The 10,781-nt window shown below is 35.2% G+C and overlaps 1 long non-coding RNA gene across 1 annotated transcript; it reads left to right on the forward strand.

Annotated features, from left to right (window-relative positions):
- The first annotated feature begins 4,008 nt into the window (after window positions 1-4,008).
- LOC139136595 (uncharacterized) lies at window positions 4,009-8,859 on the forward strand. Its single transcript, XR_011553205.1, has 3 exons — window positions 4,009-4,044; window positions 5,736-5,820; window positions 7,938-8,859. It is a non-coding gene; the product is annotated as an uncharacterized lncRNA (long non-coding RNA).
- The last annotated feature ends 1,922 nt before the right edge of the window (window positions 8,860-10,781 follow it).

Consider the following 10,781-nt stretch of genomic DNA (forward strand, 5'->3'; position numbering starts at 1 on the left):
TCTTAGCTTATATAAACTGCAACCCCGCTCCTTTAAGGTACACATTCCGTTTTATTATATTCGCTTTTCCCAGAGTTCGTGAATATGGCAAGACTATATAGAAAGGTATATTTTATTATTAATACTAAGAAGGACATATCTAGTTTAGCCATATATTAAAGTTTTCTTTTCACCGTGTAAGGTAAAGATTTTGTTCGTGGCATATGCTACATTAATACTCTACATAGTGTGCTCTTGTCTACTCGATGCATGCACCACACACGGTATATTAGCATTCACACCACAAAAGATGAACCGGTTATAATTTTAACCAATGTTACAATTCATAATGAATTCATTTAGACAACTGTTGAATTTAAATGTGATGAATAGTGCAGGGTTGAAATGGAAAGACTTGAACAGTATTAAGTGTTAAGTTTAGTCATATATTACACACTTAGTCTATTGGCTGAAAATCGAGTCCTCACTCGCGATAATTGAGACTGTCTATACCTGTTTACGCATTGACAATATCGAGGGAATCATCACATTAACATTGAAAGTTCAAAATCCATCTTGTATGTTTTCTATTTCTGATAGATGATGCTTATCTAGGCTGTTACATTGGTGTAAATAGAAACGTGCCACCATTCATAGTTGGCTTGACCATTCAGCGTTGTCTCGAGAGGTGTCTTCACCAATATTACACCTATGCCGGATTGTACGGCAGTTGGTATTGCTTATGTTATAACGAGACACAATACAAAGCTCTAACAAAGGAATCAGGAGGTCATTGCTCGGCGGAATGTGACGGAGACGGACGTCAGAAATGTGGAGGCTACAACACAGTTGGAATTTACTTGGGTGAGATAATCCTATCAATTTCCTACTTGCTGTACATTCTGCTGTTATCTATAATAATCAATACCAAATGCCCAAAAGCCATCGTAGATGAAAGAACAAGAACAAGACTGCGAAAACAGGCAAAAATAATTGACCTGCAGATTAAATACAATTACCTTGCAAACCATGAACAAGCAATGCCTAACATGAACACAACGAAGTTCACTTTAAAACGATTACATAGGCAATTAATGACATCAGAAAAATCGATCGAGATTGGCTGAACAAAAACATATATGCGTTTTAGTTGAGTGACATTGCATCTATCCATACGTAAATTTTTGATCTCTACATTGGCATGAATGCCAAATAGTAAATATTGCACTAAATGTTACAAAATAATTGTATAGAAACGTTGCCACTTTTCAGAACAAATTGTCAACAGTCATACAGGAGATTGAGAAATACTGTTCGAGTCTTTCCATTTCAACTCTGTATCATTTACAGCAGACGTTTAAGATATCAATTCTAAGCCCATTGCCTGTCTTCTCTAATATGAATTCGTCTGTTTGTTCGTTTATTTGTTTTGTGTATGTATGTATGTATGTATGTATGTATGTATGTATGTATGTATGTATGTATGTATGTATGTATGTATGTATGTATGTATGTATGTATGTATGTATGTATGTATGTATGTATGTATGTATGTATGTATGTATGTATGTATGTATGTATGTATGTATGTATGTATGTATGTATGTATGTATGTATGTATGTATGTATGTATGTATGTATGTATGTATGTATGTATGTATGTATGTATGTATGTATGTACAGAATCACGATTTTTCTATTATTACGTTTTGGAATCTAACAGTTTTTTTTCTATTTTTGATTAAATTACACTGAAATCTATAAAGTTTAATGAGATAACTCATTATGATCATCATAATTTGAACATCAGTGAATCTTTTGTTCATGTTCAGCATCCATGGGTTCATGTGGAGGTCATGTGGTTGGAACAGAGACCATCTACTCACCAGGATTTCCCGGATATTACATAGCAAACCAAGAATGCACATGGCGTGTCAGTGCACAACCGAGAAGCATTTTGGAGTTCGAATTTCTGTTGTTCAACGTAGATGAAGAAACAGACTCTGTGAATTTATATGAAATGATGAATGGTGGACAGCGAAACATAGAAGTCATCAATTTATCAGCAATGTCATGTTCGAACACCGTGTACGTTACGTTCAAATCCGGAATCAATGCCGGTACTCGCAGGGGAATATTTACTCTGAAGTTCAAAGGTGGGGCTTGTTTGTTTTTAATTAAAAGGATTGGCCTCAAAATCTCAGTCTAATTCTATACACGAGGGTTTACTTTCCTTCACGTTTCGCGTTGACTTGGTAAACAATAATTCCGGGGCCACAAGCGATATTACGATTTTACGATTGATGAAATACAGGGATTTTTTTCTCGATGTGTTCGCGGTCTTTCAGAGATTTGCGTGCTGTTTTTATTACCATGAGAAAGTACTTTCTTTTTGGTTTCAATGTGTAAAACTACAATGTTTCGATATGACTGGCGACGTATAACTACAAAGAGTTGTAATTGACGGTATTGTTTATTTTTGTATTATAGAAGTACCAGCGTGCCCTCTGCTGCCAAGTCATGTTGGGGGAACATTGTATTATAATGGTTCATGCCCATATTTGATAGGAGACACTGTATCAGTCACTTGTAAAACCGGCTTTAAACTATCCAGTCCCCATCACACTGTTAGATGCCAACAGGATGCAACGTGGAATGGCACCCTGCCACGGTGCATCGGTGAGTTTTCTTATGGCTTAGTGTCAGGATAAATACAATTACATCAATGAATTAAAGGTTAAGAACTGGTCGTGAATGTTTTTTCTAAAAATTATATGTCATCTGAAATCTGAATGTCTTTGGGCATCGCTATCACCATATTCTCGTGAACGCTTGATAAATAAACATTAGGGTTGTTGTGGTGGTGTTCTAAATTCTAATTTTCTAGTTTGCAGTCAGTCTTGAAATATCAATCTATGTAAAGTAAATACAGTAATGATTAAGCAACATGTATATATATATATAATATATATATATATATATATATATATATATATATATATATATATATATATATATATATATATATATATATATATATATTACACACACACACACACACACACACATATATATATATATATATATATATATATATATATATATATATATATATATATATATATATAAGAACACAAAATTACTTCAAGTACAAAGTAATGATATCTGTTTCTTAAGTTCCATGCATCTTGCAATCATCAGACAGAGAAAGTGTCCTCTGTCTGATGATTGCAGGATGCATGAAACTTAAGTAACGATATATCATTACTTTTATTTTATATTTTGTGTTATTATTTATAACGTTGTGCTTTAGCATCGAGCATTTAATTTCCTACAAGGACATATATATATATATATAATATATCTATATATATATATAGATATATATATATATATATATATATAATATATATATATATATATATATATATATATATATATATATACTTTTCCCATCTGTCTCTCTATTTGCCTATACGTCTTTCCATCTGCTATCTGCAGTAAGGAATCCGAACACAACTATTTAATGTTCGTTGTATCTGTTCTTATGTCGCTTCGTTTGTGTTTCTTAGTCTTGTTTCTGTGTTTCTCCTTCAACATTACATGTAGCCATAGATTGTGGCAATCCAGGTGAAGTTGAAAATGCAGACAGAACCGGAACTCAATACAGCTACGGGAGTATTGTAAACTATACGTGCCATGATGGGTACCACAGAATTGATAGCGGAACTATCCTTTGTACCATTGAAGGGAAGTGGACGGAGAAACCGATTTGCATACCAAATGGTAACGACTTCAACTTACATATATCAGCTTTTACTCATGTTAAGGACATCATCCAAGGAAACAACGTGACATCATGTGTACTCCAATTTCGAATCAGACATTTTGCGAAGAATCACTTTCTGATGGGAAGAAGGCAACATTGTTGAACTTGTGTCAATATTATCTTTGTCATATGTAAGTAAATATTTGATGCAAATTCAGATTTAGTTATGTATACTATATTATAATTTTTATTTGCAGATACACAGTTATCGGAGAGTGGAACAACAATTAATACTGGTAATATTTCTTTTTCAAGCAATGTTGACGCAGAAATAAGATAAATATTAATTAACTTAACATTTAACTAAATATTAAGTCAGTGCACTCGCGATATTTACCGATGCAGGAAAATATCAAAAGTCATTTTTTTCGGCAGAAACACCTTTCTGCACAAACTTGTTTCAGTCAAGTAATTCACCCATTACGTAGTTTATTACAAAACTCGTATTCGTGTCAAATACTTGAGACCGAAAGTAATATGTTCGACAGAAAAATCAAGCAAGTTTCCCATAGGGTCACCTTATGTAACAGGGGATTTTCATCAGGATCTAACAGTAGAAGAAAACATTTTTTCGGGATGAGCACTGGAGAAAATGCTTGATATACGTTCAGTATATTTACGTATATTATAAAAATAACGGGCGACACGCTGACCTTTAACGTTTATTTGTGGGCAAGGGCGGGAGGAAAGCCAAAAATGAATGTGCGAGGTTTGCCGAGCCCGTTAATTTGGCTTTCCTCGAGCCCGCGCCCATAAATAAGCGTCAATGGTCAAAGCGAAGTCTGTCATTTCCATTATATTATCAGCGAACCCAAGGAAACCGTCAAAATATCCGAAAATTTCTAGAGCGAACGACAACTGGGCCCCAGAAACTGAGCAATACGCGACGCACTGTCACGCGCGCTGTAGAAAATTGGTAAATCTGGAGATGTTTTCAGAAAAAAGTATCTCAACTTGACCTGCAAGTGCTCCACTTTATTTTGTGTGATTGATTATGATTTACGTTTGAGCTGTAAAGTTACAATACTTTGAGTTGTTAATTTTATTATTCATATTCACGGGCATGTAAACAAACCATTACTGTGTATTTTGTAGAACGCGCCTCGGGGACAGATATTCTGACTCTTAAGCTTTTACAATTCTATTCTAATCTACCACTTGTGGGGGTTCATTTTAAAGCTCTTTGTGTAAGATAACTTTTTACTGGCTTAGTTTTTAGAAATTCGAAATTTTATCTTTCTCCATAGAGTTAACACAGGGATGGCGGCCATTTTGAATTTCAAATATCGGTAATTCTCGGGCTATTTGTTCTCTGGTACCAAAATTTGCACGGTGACCCTCGATTTTTATTATTGATTTTGAAGGGGAATTGATGAAATGTTCCTCGAGGAAAGTCTAAGCAAAAGTTTAAGTCTTTCATTTTCGAGGCGCGTTCTACCTTAAACAAAAACCTTGCATAAAGCGGTGAAATGACGATTAGGTTGATTGAAATAATTGGCAATGTGAGTGTCTTTACTGGTGTAAATACATATAGAGCTGGTCATCAATGCCATAGATTTATAGAGTATTATTCGTGTGTACATTATTATTCGAGAAAATCAGACACTATAACAGCCTCTTTTCATCTTCTTATCATCGAATTACATACTATGAAACTGAATCTTGTAATACTTACTTCGGTAAGACGTCTTCTTCCGTATCAAGTTCATTGCAGGAGAGAATAACAGTAATAATTCTATAACCAACAATACGTGCTTGTAGCTTACACGCAACACACAGGACACTGCCCAACATCAATGCCTGTGTTTGTGCTCTGTCCGCTTACATTTATACACAATTATTTATTTCAACTCGGGAATACGATTTTGTTGTCTTTTGTACACTACCTCTTCTAAAGTAGACCTTAATCTCTTTTCTTCATTACAAGGTATTTTGGCAAGATCATCCGGGGTCATCATTGCTTTGATCTTAGTAGCAATAATAATATCCACAACCATATACCTTTGTCGCCGGTAAGTTGAGCACCATTGTTGAAATAGTACTCTTGGAACCATACGTCAGTTGTTCAAATGCAAAAGTCCTCAACCCCTGAATATGATTATAAATGGTAACGAATTAACTGACCCAAGTTCCCTTTCCAATTGTCTTAATGATTGGTTTTCATCAGTTGTTGACAAATATGTGAGCAAAAGCAGAGAAGAATCACATTCCTTTCATGACAAACTTAAAATCTTTGTAACCATAAACAAAAAATCGCAATCGTATTTCTGTGTTACAGACACACTGTTTAGTCAGTTTCAGCAGATTTCAAAGGCCTTCTATAACAGGTATTTTAAATGATTTCGTTCGTTCGGGTACGTTTCCCAGCTTATGAAAACGTGTTAAGGTTACCCCACTACATAAAGGTGGGAGTATAGGTGACCTTGGTAATTATCGACCCGTGAGTGTTTTACTAGTTTTGTTCAAGGTTTCTGTAATATATTCATAATCATTTCATTGTTTATTTTCAAGATAATAATCTACTTCAAGACAAACAATCTAGATTTAGAGCTTTTCACTCATGCCAGACTGCTTTTACTTCACTTCTGGATTTCAGGTGTTGTATATCGACAAAAAACCCAATTATATAATTGGTGAAATATTTCTAGACTTACGAATAGCGTTTGATCTTGTTAACTGTATTATTTTGATCGAAAAACTTAGAATTTATGGTGTTAGAGATAATGCCCTAAGGTTTTTCCAGTCATATCTTGCCAACCGAGAACAGTTTGTGGTTCTCAAAGGATTTGAATCCGACAGTGTTTTATTATCAGTTTGCAAACTACAGGGGTCAATTCTGGGTCCGCTGCTGTTTCTGTTGTACATTAATGATTATGCCTCTACATACCTCTGAAGATATTTCTCTGCAGAGATATTTGCTGATTACACTTCAATGTAGACGTCGGCTAAGACAACATGTGAATTAAAATGTAAACTGGACAGTGACCTGGAAAATGTTAATAAATGGTGTTTACACAACAAAATATGCCCTAACACCGAGAAAACCAGATGCATCTTGGTCACCACAAAGCAAATAAGGCCCCGATTGGCCTGTCCAGTGCTGAACGTTCACATTGGTGACAATGATATTGAAAATGTAGAATGTGAAAAACTGCTTGGTGTTAAGATTCAGAGTGATTTATCAAGGACATCTCATGTTGATACAATTATGGAAAAAAAGAGTAAACCCAGATTTTCGACCTGATTTGACCCACAACGAACGGCACCTAGTCACCTAGAGAAGACATCACAGTCAAAACCGTTCGACCAAAGCTGTATCTTCTTGCCAGAACTTAGCATTTTTACCAGTCTCAGCGAGGCGTCAGTTTTATGACAGTTTCATTTTACTATAATTATATCATTATCTTAAAAATTTGGGTTGTAAGATACATGGATCGCTTGAACTGCATTTTAAAGCGGTCATGCGACTGATTTTGAATAGTAACATTGGTATCTTATCCGTTGAAATGTTTACACTTCTACAATGGTATCTGCTATCCCATCGCCATAAGTGCAACCTAGGAGTATATCTTTACACAAGGATATTTGTGGTCTGTCTCCTCCATACATCAGGGATATGATAAGAGAGCACGATCCACAAAGACCTTTAGAATCTGTTGGTAATACAGCTCCACAAGTATCATTTCCTAGAACCGAATTATTAAAGCCGTCTGTTATTTAGAGTATTAGTAATTGCTCCTAGCTTATACAAGGAATTGCCTACAGCAATAAGACGTCGTTCAATTGTTAGAGTTTTTCAGCAGGCTTGCTTTAAATGTTATCGACAAGGTTGTATAAACACTTTTACACGACAATATGTTTGTGTTGTAATATTGTTGTTATCCCCGTACTCTTTATTCGGTGTATAAGCTTTCTTTGTGTTCGACCCTTCTGAAAAAAGGCGTATTTCATGGATGCAAATTTCTTGTATTTTTGTGCAGTTCATATTTTCTCTTTTCCGTAAGATTTATTTCAATAACCGCTCTATTTCTTAGGTCTTTATTCCCGACAATGTAGGCTGGCAACAATAAATGTGAGGTAAACTAAAGTGCATAATGATTGTAAAAGAATTTAATCTATCTACTTTCAGAAGACAGCATGGACAACAAAACAATAGTAAACACCAACATGGACAAGCCAGTAGAGAAAAAGTTTTTTTCAGATACTATGGAAGACGAAGACGTACATTCCTACGATTATATTTCTGATGTAGTAGTGAAACCACATCAAGAAATACCGGAAGAGGGTGTCGATGAACGAGAACAGTCTGTTCGCGTCAGGGGATTCACGGATAATAGGGAAAGCGATGACAGAAACCATGCTCAGAATACTGTGGACCCTCTCGAACAATCTGAGCAGGATAACCATCAATCTACCTATGAAAAACTTGATGCAGCAACTCTTAGTGAATGTTTTTACACTGGTCTAAATCGCGACACGGAAAATCCATATTTTAATAATGAAGCTGCAGCTAAGGATGATGCAATCACAATGACAGCCTACACTTTACTTGACCCGGCTTTGATTGCCGACAGAGCTACTCATGGATGTGAAGAATTCGGACAATAAATCTGTTGCAGAGTTTGAGACCGCTACAACATACGAATCATTGCGAGGCTTGCTTGAAGTGTGACGACACACACAGAATTTTAGATAAAATATTCTAGTAGAAATATATTCAAGATGACTTCGTTTAGGATATGATTACTGCTTGAATATGATTATCGAAAAGTGGCCGTACAAGTAATATATCTAGAGCTTTGTAAGAATGAGTGGTGTATAAAGTAGATGACAGGAAAGATAATGCTGTATCGATTACACAAACATTGTGAAAAATAGTCAGTTACTGCATGCATGTACCAAAGTGGAAGACAAAGTTTTGAATACGTATGAAACGCTACATAATGAAATACGTCAATCATGCAGAGAAAAAGGCATCACTAGAATCTTGACCGTTTTAGAGTTGTAAGAATTGTTATATCGCATATACGCTGTACGTTAAATTGACAAACAAGAACGTTTGGACAATCCAATTGCAACGAGAAGTTTTAGTGACCATATCATGTTTTTTGTGCATTACGGTCACTTAAGGTAGTATGCACTTCGAAAATGAAAGACTTAAACTTAAACTTAAACTTAAACTTAAACTTTCCTTAATGAAACATTCGACCCTTCTCTTACCAAATCAACAATAAAATTTGGGGGTTACCATGCAAAGATTGGAACTAGCGAAACAAATCACCCAACGTTTTGCAATGTTTGAAATTCAAAATGGTCGCCTGTGTTAACTCCAGGGAGCAAAAATTAAATTTTGGAATTTAGGAAAACTAAGACGGTAAAAGTTTTTCTTTTACCAAGAGCTTTAAAATGAGTACCCACAAGTGGTAGATAAAAATAGAAGTGTAGAAATATGAGAGTCCGACTATCTGTCCCCGAGGTGCTTCTTCCTTAATGTATATATATTATCTTAGTTTGTATTAGTCAGAGAACAAAATAATGCAATCTCTATTTGAATTTCATTTGGCGCTTTTGGTAACACTGGTGCACTATATTCAATAGCACTACACACAGTGATATACTGGACTAGTATGGCGTATTTACGATATTCCTAAATAACCGTTATCTTGCTTTTGCAGTCGTCTTTGCAGCTGAAAAGAGCAATATTTACGAGACAATTATGGTATCCTTTAAGCTAGCATCAACCGCGTCATATTTAGGGATACCCTGGATCAGCAAATAAATACAAGAGGTGACTTATTTGTCTAATGTGTCAAACAGGTGCCAAGTTTAATTTTCCTTTGTTTATATTGACACAAACAATCTCTCTGTGAACAAATGGCAATTTTATGACTTTTTGTGCAAACCTACAAAGTAGCTGTGTTTTTGTAACATTTAAACTGCGATAGATGAAGGTAGCCCCACATATCGGCAATTCTATGTTAGTATGATGCTTTGTGCTTGGTTTTATTCCTGATTAATTCAGTATCACTATTTATTTTTCTGCTTTTTCTTTTTATCTGTATTTTGTGTGTTAGCTTTTCTTGCCAAAAATTTAGATTGGCTATACGAAGCCGGATTTTTTGTACGGAAACACTGTGACCGCTTGGAGCTATATTTCGGAACCCTGAGTAGTCCCTCCGCCAGCTTATTCATTTCAGTGAACTTGCCTGGCAAAGATAGCGTTGGAGATCGCCCGACAATAGGCGCATTGAGCCTGAGAAAACCAGACTAAAGTGATCCTTTTCAAAGCCATCATGCATATAAGAGTCTCCTAGGAGACGAATTCTGCTATAACAACTATTGTAGTATAAAAATAGACCCTCAGGCGAACAGAGAACTAGAATAAGAAAATTCAAAACACAAGTGAAACAAAGTAAGTAATAAAACACTTAAAAAGAGGAATCAGACATAAAAGTTGCAAAAAGAGATTACAAATATCAACTCTTAAAAGAATCTTAGATTGGTCAAAAAACATTCTGCACACTAAAAATATAAGACTGCGATGCATTATCAGGCACTATCTAAAAGCAATCGTGCAAATTAACCCTGACACCAAGGTGTAAGAGTAATTGTGAATCTTTCCTTTAACAATATGAAACAAAGTGTATCGAGCGCTGATCGAATGACGCTGAAGATACGATCCCAACAATTTCTATCAAGCATTTTGACTATGTAAGAGGGCTTGTTTTCATTATTAAATTTGGAAAGATGGCTTAGCAGCAACTAACAATAAAGTAAATCAAGTATGATACATAAAAATACATGGAGCAATACAAGCATGATGAACTCGCAATCATGGTGATTTTAACCAAACTTACGTAAAAAGTAACCCTATAAACAACATTATCGTACCAAGCCCTGTCCATTGCGTTTTAATTGGTCGATCTGAACCACGTGACTGCCCACAAATACACAGTTATGGTTTGTTTTCATG

Source organism: Ptychodera flava, chromosome 1, assembly GCF_041260155.1.
Source record: "Ptychodera flava strain L36383 chromosome 1, AS_Pfla_20210202, whole genome shotgun sequence".
In the NCBI taxonomy this organism is placed as follows: domain Eukaryota; kingdom Metazoa; phylum Hemichordata; class Enteropneusta; family Ptychoderidae; genus Ptychodera; species Ptychodera flava.